Below are 16,507 nucleotides of genomic sequence, written 5' to 3'. Positions count from 1 at the left end.
CATAAGACTGCCCGCACTTGGGGGCAGACGCAAATGGGATGCCCAGGCTACCTGCACTTCTGCCAGGCCCACTGCAAATGTGGGGATTCCCGCGACCCGCCCCCAGGTTCAATAATTCACTAGAACAGTGCAGAGAATTCAGGAGAATATTTGCAATTATTGGTTTATTATAAAGGATACAAGTCAAGAACAGCCGAATGGGAAGGCTGCATGGAGCTAAGTGGGGGCAGGGGGTTGGCACAGAGACCCCGAGTCCTTTCCAGGGGCCCGGCCTTCCCAGCGCAGCAGTGTGCTTCCAGCCCTGAAGCTCTCCATCTCTTTGTTCAAGAGTTTTTATAACCAGGGGCCAACCTGGTGGCGCAGCGCTTAAATGCGCATGTTCCGCCTCGGCGGCCCTGGGTTCACTGGTTCGATCCCGGGTGTGGACATGGCACCGTTTGGCAAGCCATGCTGTGGTAGGCGTCCCACATAGAAAGTAGAGGAAGATGGGCATAGATGTTAGCTCAGGGCCAGGCTTCCTCAGCAAAAAGAGGAGGATTGGCAGCAGATGTTAGCTCAGGGCTAATCTTTCTCAAAAACAAACAAAAACAAAAAACTAGTAAAAAAAAAAAAAACAAGATTTAAAAAAAAAGAGTTTTTATAACCAATCTCCAGCCCCTCTCTCCTCCTGGAGGTGAGGGTGGGTGGGGCTGGAAGTTCCCCCCTTCTAATCACTGTTTGGTTTTCTGGTGACCCGCCCCATCTTGGTCTCTGGCGTCCCTACCCTGAGTCACCTCATTAGCATGAACTCAGGTGTGTCTGGAAGAGGCCCCCTTAAATAACAAGTGGCGCTCCCATCGCTCGGGACATTCTAAGAGCTCAGGGCCAGGAACTGGACAGAGAGCATGGTCCCCATGGCTCTGCTTCACTGTTGTCATCAGCTAATGGTTTCTTTGTTATAAAACTTTGAACTATTTTTCCAAACACTTGCAGCTTCATCCTACAGAGAAAAACAGGTTAAGATGTGTATTGACCGTCTCTGAGGTCCCTTCTGGCCCAGACACCCCAGAGCTAGAGACGGATGATCTTGGTTTCCCTTCTGGGCCAGCTCCAGAACCTCTCCTCCACCTCTGGTTGGTGTCCCATCTGGACCCCAAACCTGAGCTTCTTCTATATCTGAAGGAGGCCCAGGACTGCAGAGGTCACTTTGGCCAATGGCACCCCTCTTGGGATCCCGCTGGGTGGTGGGCTCAGGGCTGGGATTGGGTGAGGGGGAGTCCGTACAGAGGCCGTGATGCTGAGGGCTGCCCAGAAAAACAGTGTTGGAGAAGGCCAAGGCTCAAAGGTGGCAGAGACCAAAGCCAGCCCTAGGTGTGGGGCCAGGACCTCCAAGGTCAGGTCAGGTGGCTTCCCTTCAGGATGCTGTGCCCGAAACCAGGGCCCTCAGGGATGGGTGAAGAGAGCAGGGCTCCCGGCAGGCACAGCGGCCAGCAGGAGGGCTCCAGGCCTGCCTTGACGGGTCTAGCGGATGTGCGGTGAATGTGCATTTGGGGCCAACTAATGGGACCAGGACCAGAGCGGAGGACCCCGAATGTGGGGCAGACACTGAGTGCCCCCAGAGTTTTTTGGAGTGGGCCTCTTGGGGCTTGCTGACCAGGGAGAAGTGAGGAGGTGGGCCGAGGGGTCATTCAGAGCTGGGTCCGTACCCCACCAGGGCCACTGACTAACCATGCAAACCGGGGCAAGTTACTCTCAACCTCTCCGAGCCTCAGTTTGCTCAGCTGTAAAAGAGGGCTTATGATGGTGGTGTAGACGACACAGGAAAATTCGGAGAGAAAACAGACAGCTAATCCAGGAGAACGCCCTTCCTCCTGGTGCTGTGTCTCGGAGATGAGGATGAGAAAGCGGTGCTGAAGTTGTAGTTTCCATCTTTCATTTCACCCTCGGATACTGGTGTTTCCAAATTCCATCAACGTAAAGGCCTGCCGGCGAGGAGCCAGGGCTGGGGCTTCCCCACCAGGGGTACCCGGGGAGGGGTCGTGTTCCTGCAGCCGCGGCCGGCTTTCGTGGCCCCCACACTGCGCCGTCCACACTGGTGGGTGGAGAAAAGGTGAGAAATGAGCACGGAAGAGTTGGCCTCCAAGAGGGTCATCTTTTTAAAGCAATATTGTTTTTCCGAAATACAGAATCTAGAGGTTATAGAAAAGCAGAAAGATCCTGTCAGTGGAATCTCAGCACCACAGTGCTCTCCTCATTTTCTCTCTCTGGGAAATTTGCACACCCTAGGTTTTCATTGCTTTCAGTTGAAGCCACTCCCGGGTGAACCATTTTGTGCCCTCCACGTAGGTCTGTCCCTTGCAGGTGTTCCGGTTGGCAGGAGCCTGGGGAGATGGCCATTGACCACGGACACAGCCGGCGGCCTTGTTCGTGAGCACCCGGCAGGGAGCTTGGTTGACCTGGGCTCTGTTCCTCACTGTGGGCTCCTGAGTGCTGGGAGGAGGCTGACAGGGGACAGTTCTAAGACCAGCCTGCTGGGGTCGGGGGTTCCTGGGCCCTGTGATGTAAGGAATCCCCTTCCTGGCTGAGGGTCCTGTAATGGGCAGCTCTGGGCTCCACTTGGCTAAAGGCCAGGAGGGATGCGACCACGAAGGGGGAGCTCAGGGGGCCAGCCCCTTGCAGGTCCTAATCTTGTAGGCCAGGCCCTCAGTGCTCTGCTGTGTCCCAGCTGTCCCCTAGGGGTCAGCTTGAGACCAGCCAAGCCAGTGGGAGCCTGGATCACTACTTGGATTTCCCAGGTGCTGCTGGGGACAAAAGTCAGAGGAGTGGTTTGGGGACCACGCAGGGATGACACACAATGGGACAGCAGGAGCACACCCGTCAGGGCAGGGCAGGGACCTCTGACGTCACCACTTGATAAGAGTCTGGGCGGTGAACAGCTGTGATGGGGCATCCTGAGCACACCTCACCCCTCTCCCAGGCCCCATGAGCCCCACCACCACTGGGGTACAGAGCAGGGGCTCTGGGCCTGCTGTCCAGACTTGCAGGCCAGTGTGAGTCCATCCTGGATAAGTGGCACTTGCACCACACCAGTTCCAGAACTTACTGCATGTCACCCTGCCTGTGTCCTCATAGCCTGGGATGCCCTGGCACAAAAAGCCTCGTTGAGCTGGTTAGAGGGGGGTGCTGGGTGTGCCTGGTGTCTGTGGACGGGCGTCCCCAGGCTGAGGCCTCAGGGAACACCCTGGGGGCCCTACTTGAGGCTGCCCACTGTCCTCCCTTTTTTGAAGCCCCCAATCCATATGGTGTAGGGGTCTGCATGGGGACAGGGTAGGGGCAGGTGCAGAGAGCCCCACCCTCAGGCCTCAAAGGCCAGGGGGTTGAGATGAAAGCTCACCCCACAGCGCTGTATGATCCTGGGCCCTTGCTCATTCCCTGACGTGGGCTAATTAAGAGGGAACCCATAAATTGAATAGGGCGTCCAGCCATCTGCTTCTATGTACCCGCCATCTCAGCGAATGGTGTCACCATCCAGCCGGTTCCCAAGCTGGAAAGTCATCCCTGATGCCCCCACACATAGCCGGCCTGAGCCCTCCTGTCCCTACTCACCCCCCATCCCTCTCCCACTGCCGCCTACCGGCTCTCCTCGTTGTCCCCAGCCTTTCTCTCTCCAGCCCCGCATCCCACAGCTGCCTCAGGATCTTCCTAAGGAGCTGCTCTGACTTTATCACTGCCCTTCTGTGGCCCCTTATCACCAATGGGAGAAAATCCAGCATCAGCTCCTACCCACTTCTCCAGCCTCATCTCTCACCACAGCATATCTCACACCCCAAAATTAGGGACACCCAACTGCTTCTGGTTTTCTGAAAAGGCCATGTTCTCTCTTGCCACTCAGACTTTGAACAAGTTGTCTTTCTCCTGGCATGTTCTCCCACCCACTGTCCCTAAGCTAACTTCCGCTCATCATTTAAAACTTACAAAGGTACCACCTCCTCCAGGAAGCCCTCCCTGGTTCCCTCTGCCCCAGCCCGACCCCCTAGCCTAGAGGATGAACCTGCACTGAGCTTCCTTGGGGCCCTACACCCTCCATCACTGCCTTAACCTCACCCATCAGGACGGCTCCATGTTCCCAGCACAGTGACACCATTTTTGCCTTGTGGCAGGGCTCGGGCTGAGCTCCCCATCACACCCAGCACAGCGCCCAGAGCGAACATCCTTCTCCATGTTCCAGAGAGGGTTTCTCTAAGTATTTTAGGGTTAACTATCTAGGAATGGAATTGCTGTATCAAAGGGTATGCACTTTTATCTTTTAATAGATGTGTCCAAATTTTTCTTCCAAAAAAGATCACACCGATCGTGTCATCCACCAGTACATGAGAGTGCCCATTTCCTCCTTTGCCCACCCTGGAAGCTCTCCATCTCCCTGCAGGTCTCCCCTCCGTGCCTCTCCTTCCCTTCTCCTACTCGCCAATCTGGCGGAGAAAACTCATTCTCATGTCATTTGTGTTGCCATGTGCTAGAGAAGCAGACCGTCTTTCCTTTGGATTTCTTCTTTTGTGAATTCCCTATTCATATTCTTTGCCCATTTTCCATTGGGTGTTTTGTCTTTGCCTTATTGATTTATAAGAAATCTATATTTATTCTGTCAGTCTTTATGCATTTTTCTTGTATTTTAATCTTGTTTTTGGTGTCTTTTATTGTACAGAATTTTAAAATTCTAGTGTAATCATTATCAAGCTTTTTACTTTTTGTGTATTTTGTGCCTTCTTTACCTCAAAGGTTATACACATATACTCCTTTTTTTTTTCTTCAGATACTTAGAAAAAAAATGTTTATGCTTAGCTCTTTCATCCACCTGGAGCGTGTTTTTGGTTTTGGTGTGGATAGTATCTGGTACTATTATCTTCCAAATGTTGCCAGCTGTTCAAGTTCCTCCTGTTGAATCGTTCCTCTTTCTCCACTCATTTGAAAATTCACCTGTTTGTGGTATGCATATTTTCCTTAAAAAATGGGTCTCTTTCTGGACTCTGGTCTGTTATATTGGTCTACTTTTCAACCTATTTCTAATCCAAAAACACAGTGTCAGTTATTCTTGCTTGATAGTTCTATATCTGATAGAGAAAGCCCCCTCATCATTCTTTATTTTAAAATATATTTTTTTGTTATTCTTGCATATTTTCTCTTCCAGAATACTCTCTTTTTTTGGTCAAATTCTATTAAAAATCCTGCTAGAGATTTTGTTCGAAATTTGTGCATCAGTGGAAGGGAACTGACTTTTTTACAATACTGAGTTCTCTCATCCAGGAACATAGTATATCGCTTCATTTATTCTGGCCTTCTTTTCTGCCCTTCAGGAAAGAATTGATTTTCTCAAATGGATTTTGCACATTTCTTGGTAGGGTGACTTTCTTTTAGAGTTTCTATTGCTGTGATGTGTGGGATCTTTTTGCCATAATGTTTTCTAATTGGTTCTGGCTAGTGTATAGCACAGCTTTTCATTTTTGCTGCTGTTCTTGTCCTGATCACCTTTATTAAACTCCTTTATTAGTTCTAATAGTTTATTTACATACTATTTTCCAACCTCTGCTTAATCTGTATAATAATGTAGCCATTTTATTTTTCTGCATAAATCTTAATAGCTACGTAATATTTCATCACACGAAGACAATTAAATTGATTTACCAATTCCTTATTGTTGAGCATATCTATGTTTTCATCTAATTTGGGGGCTTAACAAAAGCAACGTAATAATCATTCTTGTAGCTAAATCGTTCTCCACAGTAGCAATCTTTGTTTTAGAGTAAGTCAGAGGTTGGCAAGTTACAGTTCCCATGGGCCAGATCTAGCAGCCTGTTTCTTTCTTTTTTTTTTTTTTTGAGGAAGATTAGCCCTGAGCTAACATCTGCTGCCAATCCTCCTCTTCTTGCTGAGGAAGACTGGCCCTGAGCTAACATCCATGCCCATCTTCCTCTACTTTCTATGTGGGACGCCTACCACAGCATGGCTTGACAAGCAGCGCCATGTCCATGCCTGGGATCCGAACCAGCAAACCCTGGGCCGCTGAAGTGGAACATGCACACTTAACTGCTGCACCACCGGGCTGGCCCTCAGCCTGTTTCTGTAAATAAGTTTTATCGGAACACAGCCGTGCCCATTTGCTCACCTCCCGTCTATGGCTGCTTGCACACTACAGTGGCAGAGTTGAGTGGCTGCCACAGCGTTGTGTGGCCCGCAAAGCCTAAGAAATTTTTTCTCTCCCTTTACAGGGAAAGTTTTCCAACCTTTGGGGTAAATTCTGATAGGTGGAAACTGTTTTATCAAAAAGATGCAAATCTTAACATCTCTAATACATCTGCCCGGTTCCTTTCCAGAGGATTTGTCTCAACTATTCTCCCGTCAGGATTATGTCAGATTCCTACCACCCTTTTGCTATTGGGTGTTAGTGATTTCTCAAATCTTTCTAATTTGAGAGGCTAAAGTTAGGATTGCTCTTTGGTTGAATGTCTTGAATTACGTTTATTGGTCACTGGGAGTTCTCTCGTCATGAATTGCCTGCCCACATTCTTCATCCTAGTTTCTATGGTTGTATCCATATTCATTGATTTATAAAGAACTAAAAATATAACTTTTGACATACATTACAAATATTTTTTCAACTTGTCATTTATTTCTAACTGTGACAGCAAATAAAAAAATTTTATAGCCAACTCATCAGTCTTTTCCATTATGGCTTCGGCCTTTGGTGTAACTCTTAGAAAAGCTTTCCAACCTGAGGTTGTGAAACTATTCTATTTTTCTATTTTACATTTTCAGTTTTTATGTTTAAGCTTTGGTCCACAGAATGAATTTTCCTTTTTTCTCGGCAGCCCCTCTTGCCCTCCCTCGTACCCACCTCGCCTGACAGGAACCAGGAGCTTTTTGCGAGACTGTGCTTAAGCTGTTGCCTGATGGCAAAGCACATGGGCTTTTCTCGCAACCCAGACTTCAGCCTGAGCCCAAACTGGCTCTTTCGCTCATGTGTGGAAGGACCTTTGCCAAACCCCAGTTTTGCCAGAACAGTTGTTAAAAACCTGCCCTGTGCTGCCCTCTCGAGCTGGGCTGGGGGCGCTTTTGGCCTGAAGGTCCGAGTCCACTGTTGCTTAATTTCATCCATTCTGAAGCAAGCGTTGCTAAAACCACTTGTGACAATGGCACTTTTATATTCTAAAAATACTTTTTCTGACAAACAGCGCTCTGCTTCAGCTGTACTGGTGGAGGTGTGGGGGGTGGCGCCGTGCTCGCGCTGGCGTTTCACACTCGGGGAGGAGCCTTGCTTGATCCTCTCTGGTTATATATGGCCCCAGGTTTTTTTCTGTGTTCCAACACCTCCATAAAGAAAGAATAATTTACTTATCCCAAGCCTCAGCATTTCCCTGAGAATAAAAAGGTCCTTGCTCCATATCTTTGGGGGGTAGCTGAACTCTGATTAAACCACAAGTGGCTGGGGCAGAAGGAGAGAAGATATAGGAGCCCCTTTTGTTACTTCCCTCGCCCTGGTCTGCGCTGTCCCCCACCTCTTCCCCGTGACCATCCCTCCCTTAGGAGGGCCGGGCTGAGCCCCTGCGAGCAGTGACTTCACAGGACAGTGTTGTCCTTCACCTCCTGCCTGATCCAAACCTAACACTCAAGTTCACATGCATCTTTAGAACTTAGGCTCACTGAAGAGGAGCTTGGGCAAACTTTAGAGAGTGGCCACCTGCATCCTGTCTTTGAAAGCTGAGCAGAAGGAAAAAGGTTTGGTTTTATTACCCTGTAGGACATTAACCAATTTTATGTCTAACTTTGCAATCTTGTTTCAGCCTTCTTTCTTTCCTTGACTGTTCCTCCTTTGATCGCTCCTGTTCTCCTTTGAAGCAGCTACCCTAACCTGCTGTTTCCCTCATTAACGAGTGAAGTACATTTTTGACACAGATAACTGTGAGAGAGCACACAGACACACACACTCAGGACGGATGTCAGGTCACACCTACAGTCACATTGGGACAAGTGTTATTCTCAGGAACAGCACAGTCTAAATTAGTGGTTCCCAACCCTGGCTGCACGTTGGAATCATGTAGGGGTTTGGAAGATCCTGGAGCCGAGGTCCCACCCCCCGGAGATTCTAATTTGGTTAGTCTGGGGAGGGCTTCACACAGCTGTTTGAAAAGCTCCCTGGGTAATTCTAATCCACACCCAAAGTTGAAAACCCCGCGTCTAAACCAGGAGTGCTCAAACTTTGCTGCATATTAGAATTACCTGGGAGCTTTTAAGGTGCTGGATGCTCAGCCTGTGCCTCAGGCCGATTAACCCAAAACCTCTAAGGGTGGGACCCAGGCTTCAGCATTTTTTAAAGCCCCTCAGGCGATTCCATGAAGCCATGTCACCCTGTGTACAGTGTTCTGGGCTCTGGCCAGTTCACATCAACTCTTCTTTCCCTAAGGATGCAAAGCAGTGGCCGGCGACCGGGGAAGAGTCTTATACCTTAAAAATGGCTAATGCTTGGCACCGCGTGTGTGCTCAACAGACACTGGCCGCCCTTTTGGCCCAGCCCTGGAGGGCGTCCTCTGGGGAGCGTGGTTTGGGATTGCAGGGCCCTGGCCCCAGGTGTCTCCCCTAGAACCAGGCGCCTGGGTGCTCAGGCATGGAGAGGAGCATTCTTGGAGTCCAGTGAGCCATGACTTTGCTTTTCCAGAGGGGCCCTGCAGGGACCCAAGGGGACTCTGGGTCAGTGGGTCAGGGGCGCCCCATGTGTCGGAGCCTGAACGGGAATCTCATTCGGAAGTCCCTCCTCTGCCACCCGGTCTGGAGCCCTTCTCAGAGCTCAGGTTCCACAGCAGGAGGTGCGAGGATGGAGCGTAGATCACTTTTCCTCAGCAAAGACCTAGCCACTTGACTTGCCCTCCAACTTTTTATTTTGAAAATTTTCACCTTTCAGAAAAGTTGTAAGAGCAGCACAGCGAACACCTATATAAATATCGCCCCAGATCCGCCGATTGTTAACATGTGGCTACGTTTGCTTTCTCTGCACGCGTGTGTGTGTGTGTGTGTACACACTTTTTCTTTTTTGCTGGACCACGTGAAAGTTAGTTGCAGACATTCTGACTCTTCATCCTTAAGTACTTGGCCATTCCTAAGAGCAAGGATATTCTCCTCCGTAACCACAATGCAATTATCACTTGTGGGAAATTTAACATTGACGCAGGATATTATTGTCATCTGACATAAACTCCATAGTCAGGTTTTCCCAGTGTTTTTAATAGCTTTTCTTTTTGATCTCACACCCAACCGAGGATCACACATTATGTTTGGTTGTCGTGTCTCTTGAGTCTCCTTTTTTCTTTTTTAAAGATTGGCCCTGAGCTAACATCTGTTGCCAATCTTTTTTTTTCTTCTTCTCCCCAAAACCCCCCAGTACGTAGTTGTATATTCTAGTTGTTGGTCCTTCTGGCTGTGCTGTGTGGGATGCCACCTCAGCATGGCCTGGTGAGCAGTGCCATGTCTGTGCCCAGGATCCGAACCAGTGAAACCCTGGGCGGCCAAAGTGGAACGCACAAACTTAACCACTCGGCCACGGGGCCATTCCCTCTTGAGTCTTCTTTAATCTAGAATAGTTTACCAGCCTTTTGTTTCACCCTTAATGACATTGACATTTTTGATGAATTCAAGGCAATTGCTCCAGAGAACGTCCCTCAGTTTGGATTTGCCAGTATTGGTTTTCTAGCCCTTTGGGGTACTACAGTTTAAAACAAATTAAAATGGGGTGAGAAAGAGGTATCCAGGAGGGGAATTCTGTCTGTTTCTCTGCTCCAAAATGCGCTTAAAGCATCTATTATTGGTGCCCACTCAATGGGCCTGTTTTCCCAGCTGCAAAGCAGCCGGGAAGTGGAGTGTGGAGAAGACAGGGAGCACCACGGGGCGGAAGGGCTTGTCTGTGTGGGGCAGAGCGTCCACTCCTTGGCACTTTGTCTCCAGAATTGGGAGGAGGCAGCGGGCTTGGTGCTTGCTGGCTCTTGGGAACATTCCATGGGTGGTGACCCCTGGCTCCTAGGTACATGTGAGGAGACAAGGTAGGTGTTTTTCTCTCCTGAGAGCCAGTCTCAAGAGGGGACTGTAAAACGGGGCTAGTGACAAGAAGCTCAGTGGGTCCTTCCGGGGGTTATCTGAGATGATGCAGGGGAGGGGGTGGTCTAAGCCCCTACAGCGCTGTGGGTGCATCTCAAGGCTCCCAGGCTGAGGGCATTGCAGCATCCTCCAGGCACCGAGGAGCGTAGTCCTGCAGCATCCATTTCACTGCAAGAATCAGGGGAAACATGGTCGAACGTTAAAGCAGACCCAGAACCTAATTCACACACATCTTAAAGATGAGAAGGAAGACTTCGTAAATGGTTTCCCTTTAGAGGCTCCTGCTCCTCCAATGGACCCAGGGCCACCTTCCTAGGCTGTGCGGCCCCTTTACGTAAAGTATTACTGTTGTTGCCGTTTTATTGTAGTAAAATAAAAGCAATGTCCGTTTTAATAATAAAAGTGGTCTTGGCTGGGGAGGGAAGGAAACATGGGGAAATTTGGCCCTGGGTCGTCAGGGCCAGGGAGGGGCTCTGTGGACAGGTTCTGGGGTGACATGATTTCGCCTCCTCTAACAGCTGGCCTCAAGGAGGCTCGATGGAACCTCCTTTGTCTGGGGGCTGCTCTGAAACTGCAAGAAGCCCTTTTGGCCAGATGCTCCCCAGGCCCTACTAGTCCTCGCCCAGGCTGCTCAGAACCCTGGAAGGTTCCAGTCAGGCGAGCTAAGTACGAGTTCTGCTCGGCCACTTTCTCTGTGTGTCCTTGGGCAAGGTGCTTCACCTCTCTGAGCTTTCTTCATTTCTGCATGTGTAAAATCAGGGTAGTAATGCCTACTGGACAGGATCATGGTGAGAATGAAATGGGATAATGTCTCTATGGGTCCTAAAGAGACGGGTCCCCTAGTCAGTGGTGGCTCCAATTATTGTCTTTTCAGTGCTGCCCAGATCCCTGAGGGCAATCTTCTGAACACAGGTGACATGGAGAAGTCCCTTACCTTTCTGTTCCCAAAGCCACCCACCTGCCTCCAGCTGCGCCCACACACAGCTTCCCCCCTGGGATGGTGGATGACGTGACCCCACTCTCCACCTGAGCACTGGACCCCCACCTGTCTTGCCTGCTCCAGGATTTGTCCCCACAAAGAGCCGCCTAACCCGCAGGGCCAGTGCCACACCCCTCCCGCATCCATGGAGCTGGTGTAACATACTAAGGCCCATGGAGGGGCAGAGCTGCGCTTGACCCCATCTCCCCCTCTCTCCCCTTTAGCATGTATTTCCTCCAAGTGCTTATCTGAACCCTTTTCTCCTATCCCTTTCCCTCTCTACCCATCCCAAGCGCATCTTGGCTCCTCTGAAGGAGGGAGCACTGCACCCCTTCTCATGGTCCCAGGGACTTCTGTCTTGCCAAATGCAGCTCTCCATTTGCATTTTGCTGGAACTCTCAGTGGGACCTGGCACAGCCAACCTCCCTTCTTGGGACTCATCCTTCCCTTAACCTCTTTGGCTCCCTCCTACCTCTCAGGCTGCTCCTCCTCCACCTCCTCTGCTGGCTTCTCATCCCCGTGACTGCTGTTAAGTGGTGGTCCCAGGTCTCCATGCTCAGCTCTCTGTTCTTCCTCACCTACACTCACTCCGCTGGTGAGCTTGTCAGATCCCAGGGCTCTAAATTCACCATTTCCCTGCCAGATCCCAAGACAGTGTCTCCCCATGGACTTTGCTTTTGGCTCCAGATCCTGTATGGAACCGCCTACGCCCCCCCACCCGCTGCGCTCATATCTACTGGGCATTTCAAACATGTCCGACGCTGAGCCATTTGATCTCGCTCCATCCCCTCAGCCCCTGGGAAGGCTCCCGCATCTCAGTAAATGGCTCCCCCATCCACCTGGTTGCTCAGACCAAGGATCGAGTCACGGTTAATTTCTTCTCTTCCTTCCACATGCAACCCCTCAGCGAGGCCCGTTGTCTTTACCTCCAGGATCTGTCCTGAGGCATCCACTTCTCTCTGCCTCCTCGGTCACACCCTCAGCCCCTCAGAGCCTGACACCATCCCGGACCCGTCGCCTGTATTCTCTCTTGCCCTCCTGTGGTCCATTCCCCACACGATAGCCAGAGTGCTCTGTTCAACTCTTAAATGAGGTCCCGGAACCCCCTTGCTTCAGATGCTCCGTTTGCTCGTCACCTTACTTAGAAGAAAACCTAAACCCTAGCTGCTCACCGTGGCCCGCCAGGTTTCACTTTTGCCTGAATCTTGGACCTCGTGCACTGCCATCTTCCCCATGATCTCCGCTGTTCCCGCTGCACTGGCCTTTTTCTGTTCCTCAAACACCCGAAGCTGGTTTCTTGCTTTGCCTTGCTATTGCTTCTACCTAGAACCCTCGTCCCTCAAATCTTTGCACCCCTGCCCTTGCATCCTTCAAATTTCAGCACAAACAACACCTCCTCAGAGAAGCCTTCCCTGACCACCCATTTCAAAGAAGCCCCTCCATGCCCCGTCCCCAGTCCCTACGAAAACACCCGGCCCATTTCCTTCAGAGTGTTCACCAGCGTTTGCTACAATCTTGATTGTCCCTGTGTGTCCTGTCTGTCTTCCCCGCTGGACTGTAAGCCCCGTGGGTTGAGAACTTGGCCTGTCTCCTTCTCTGCTGTCCCATCTACACTGAGCACCGTGCCTGGCACAGAGAAGCTGTTGGTTCATTTTTACTGCCCAAGTGGATGGATGAATCTCAGTGGTAGGAGGTGAACTCTGTGCCAGGGAGGGTTTCCCCCGACCTGGGAGCAGTTGTACCCCACCAACCCACCCACCCCCAGCTCAAAGGCTGTACAAATCTGTGTAGGGGAGGAAGACATTTCCTCTACCCCCTCTAGATCCTTCTGGCTGGGTTACGAATTAAATTCACATGAGACAGAATAACAGGAGAAAATCAAACAAAGCTTTATACATGTATACATGGGAGAGACTCAGGCAAACTGAGCAACTCACCAAAATGGCGGAGGTTCTCATCTTAAACACCATCTTCAGCTACAGACAAAGGAGGATGTTGGGGGTGTGGTTTGGGGCTTCAAAGGGGAGGAAGGCAATTCATGTGGAAATGGAAAAGCAGGTGTTTGGTAAATAGAACTTTGATAAGAATGGGCTTGACAAAGACCCTCCCAGTCTACCAGATACCCAGAGTTATCTACGGCAATGGCCTGTCCTGGGGACAGGACTTTAATTAATTAATTAATTAATTAATTTTTTAGGAAGACTGGCCCTGAGCTAACACCCATGCCCATCTTCCTCTACTTTATATCTGGAATGCCTGCCACAGCATGGCTAGATAAGCAGTGAGTAGGTCCACACCCAGGATCTGAACCTATGAACCCCCGGCCACCGAAGCAGAGCCTGTGAACTTAACCACTGTGCCACCAGGCTGAGCCCCAGGCCTTTATTTTACATTTCTTTTAGGCAGTTAGGGGGAAGGTCAGAGTTTCTTTCAGAGTCTTTTGTTCTTAAAAATAATCAAGGCAAGGCAAAGAGACAGATTTTGGGGTGGCCGGTTCTGATCCCCCACATCTGCCTCCGTGCTTCCAGGGTCTTAGAAAGGACCTGAAGGGAGGCGGCTGTGTGCTCTGCCTCTGCTCCTGGACTCTTAGATTTTGACGTGCCTGTGAATCCCATGGGGGCTGAGCGAAATGCAGACCCGGATTCAGGAGGCCTGGGGCCGGCCTGCGATTCTGCGTTTCTAACAAGCTCCCAGGTGCTGGGGACGACTTTGGTCAGATCACACCAGCAGAGTTTTCGGTCACTTGTGGGTCCTTCCTCCAGCCCTGACCTTACAAGCCATGGGAAGAGTGGAGTGAGCCTGAGGGCCCCTCCCCGCCTCCTCTCTCCCTCCTCCCTCCACCAGCGGGTGTTGTTTCTGGCAGTCGCTGTCACCTCTGCACGTGATGAGGCCGACAGGTTTCTGGTTTCTGTGTCCGCGTTTCTGCCGCTGTGACAGACAGGACAGATTCTCTGCCAGGAGCTGCTCAGCCACTTGTTTCTGTCGCTGCTCTGTTGTCTCTTGGCGCTCTTGTCATTAAGGCAGGCTCCTCGGGGATGTCGTGTCTGCGGGAAGTCCGGTCACACTCGCAGCCCCGGTCCTGCAGGATGGTACAGCTGAGCTGGCCAGAGATTGGGAGGCGTTGCCATCCAAGCCCAGAGGCCGAGGGGTTTCTGGAGTCGGCATGGGTAGGCATACCTGCCTGGCCCTGGAGGCAAAGGGTTAATTTAAACTTGGGGAGAGCGTGGGCTTTGGGGTCTGGGGGTCCCGGGTGTGTATCATGACCCTGTCACTTACTTGTTGGGCCACCCTGAGCAAATTACTTACCGTCTCTGAGCCTCACTTTCTTCCCTTGCTAACTGGAGGTCGTAAGTGGCGTCTTCCTCACAGGCTTATTGTGAAATGAAACACGAGAATGCACAGAAAGCACCCAGCACGGGGCCCAGAAGATGCTGGGACCTCTCCATTTGTGATGCACAGATGGTGAGACATAGCACGTAGATTGAGTACCTTTTGCCCCAGCGTTGCTGATGAGATGCTGACAGGCGATGCCTGTGTCCCAGGCCTCCTCCGCACCTGCATTGCACAACCCACAGCTGACCTGCCGCTCCTGCACTACCAGGAAATGCAGCCCCCGGGGCATTCCCAAGAATGGGGTTCACCCCTGTGTCAGACCCTGCTCCTAGGGTAGGGAGGGTCTGAAGACTGAACAACACACCTGCTGGGCCTGAGGGAGAATGTTCAAACATGCCATTAGAGGGATAAACAGCTGTTCCCATCCTGCTCGTTGCTACATTCCATTTCCTGACCAGGACGGTGAAAAGGGCTGAGAATAGTGTAAGACGCAGCATAAAGTCTGATTCTTGTGGGGAACTCTCTGTGGGCTCCGTGGGGGTCCCAGGCTTGGTTGATGACTTTCCCCAAGCCTCTTTGATTATCAGCACAGTGCAGATGGGCAGGAGGAACACTGAACAAGTTCCTGCCTCAGTGCCTTGCCTAGCGCCTGCTTTGTACACGCTCGCTGGATCTAGCCGGGCAGAGAGGGCTCCTGTGACTGGGCCAAAAGGCCCCCTGAGATGGGTGACGGGCTGGCACCTCTCCCGCCCGGAAGCGTGTCAGGACCTTTATGTGCAGCAGTGAATGTCAGCTTGATGCGGGGTCGGTGAGCCGAGGAGTCGAAAGAAAGATTTCTTAGACTCTTAAGATCTGGCAGTAGTGCTCTTTTATTTAGAGAATAGTGTGGAATAGCATGGGGACAGGACCCATGGGCAGTCAGAGCTGGTGCGTGGGGACAGGACCCACGGCAGTCAGAGCTCCTGCTGCTGCCCCGAGTTGAGGGTTAGGGCTAAATTTAAGGCATAGGTATATGATTCATGTCTTTACAAGACAAAGGAAAGAACATGAAAAAAAGTTAAAATGGTATCAGTGCAGGTGGGGTCTGGTCATTGGGTGATGCCATGACTTTTAGACAAGAATCAAATCGGATTAAGTAAAGGTCAGAAGCCACCACCCTAAATCAGTTACATGAGATTGCCAGACAGCATCCAACTTAGGTTCTTGCCTTCCCCATTAAGAGTTTCTAGGGATAAGGTCATCTCTCTTCTTCTTCCTGGTACAGAGAGGGAGGCACCTTCACAGATAGAGGTTTCCCTTACAAATGTAAATGTTTCCCAACAAAAGGGCAAACAAATTCCACTCCTTGGAGCCTGAATCTCATCTGTAGTTTTAAAACTAACCAGCCTAAAAATCCTCATCAAGCTGATGCCCGGGAGGCGGTAGCACTCCTCCAGGTGTGCAGCCCTGAATTTGCAGGCGGAGGCTCAGTGACATGGGAGACGGTCGTCTCGTGGACAGACTCAGCCCCATTCCCTTAGATTTTCCATTCCTGGGATCAAGTTCCGTGTTGGGAAGCACTGTTGCATCTTACCTTCTTGCAGAAACCTCTTCACAGGCCTACATTGTGTGTTTATTCCGTCGGCTCAGTGTCAGGCAGCCCTGAACAGAATAGTTCAACTTCCTTAAAATCGCTCCTGGAAACCTGATCCGATTTGTACACTTGGAGCCAAGACATTCTTTTTAGGATTTTGCACCAGAAAAAAAGCCTTCCCTGATGAGATGATTTCCTCTCATCAGCTGACGGGGATGGCGGTGTAACGGACCCCTCAGTCTCCCTTTTTTTGTCTTGGGAGTTAGAAAACTTAGAGCGAACGGCGAATCAATAACTTTCACTTTAATTATTGACCTTTCTCTGTGTGGTTTATTTGTATTTTGTTTGTCCAATTGTGAATGTCTTTTATTGTAAATAATTTCACAGATGTCAAAAACTGAGTTTGGATTTAGTCAGGAGAGGTTATTTGAAAGGATTATTCCCGGGAAGGGGGAGGAACTAATGAAATAGGAAGAGGGGCCTCGGCAATGGGGCAGAAACTCCGA

General features: G+C 50.6%; 1 protein-coding gene across 3 annotated transcripts in view; it reads left to right on the top strand.

The window, feature by feature from the left end:
• Positions 1–16,507, top strand: part of RAB11FIP4 (RAB11 family interacting protein 4) — a 117,336-nt gene that overhangs the window by 36,345 nt on the left and 64,484 nt on the right. The window lies entirely within an intron of this gene.

Source organism: Equus caballus, chromosome 11 (assembly GCF_041296265.1).
Source record: "Equus caballus isolate H_3958 breed thoroughbred chromosome 11, TB-T2T, whole genome shotgun sequence".
NCBI lineage: Eukaryota > Metazoa > Chordata > Mammalia > Perissodactyla > Equidae > Equus > Equus caballus.
This window is presented reverse-complemented; position numbering and strand designations above follow the sequence as displayed.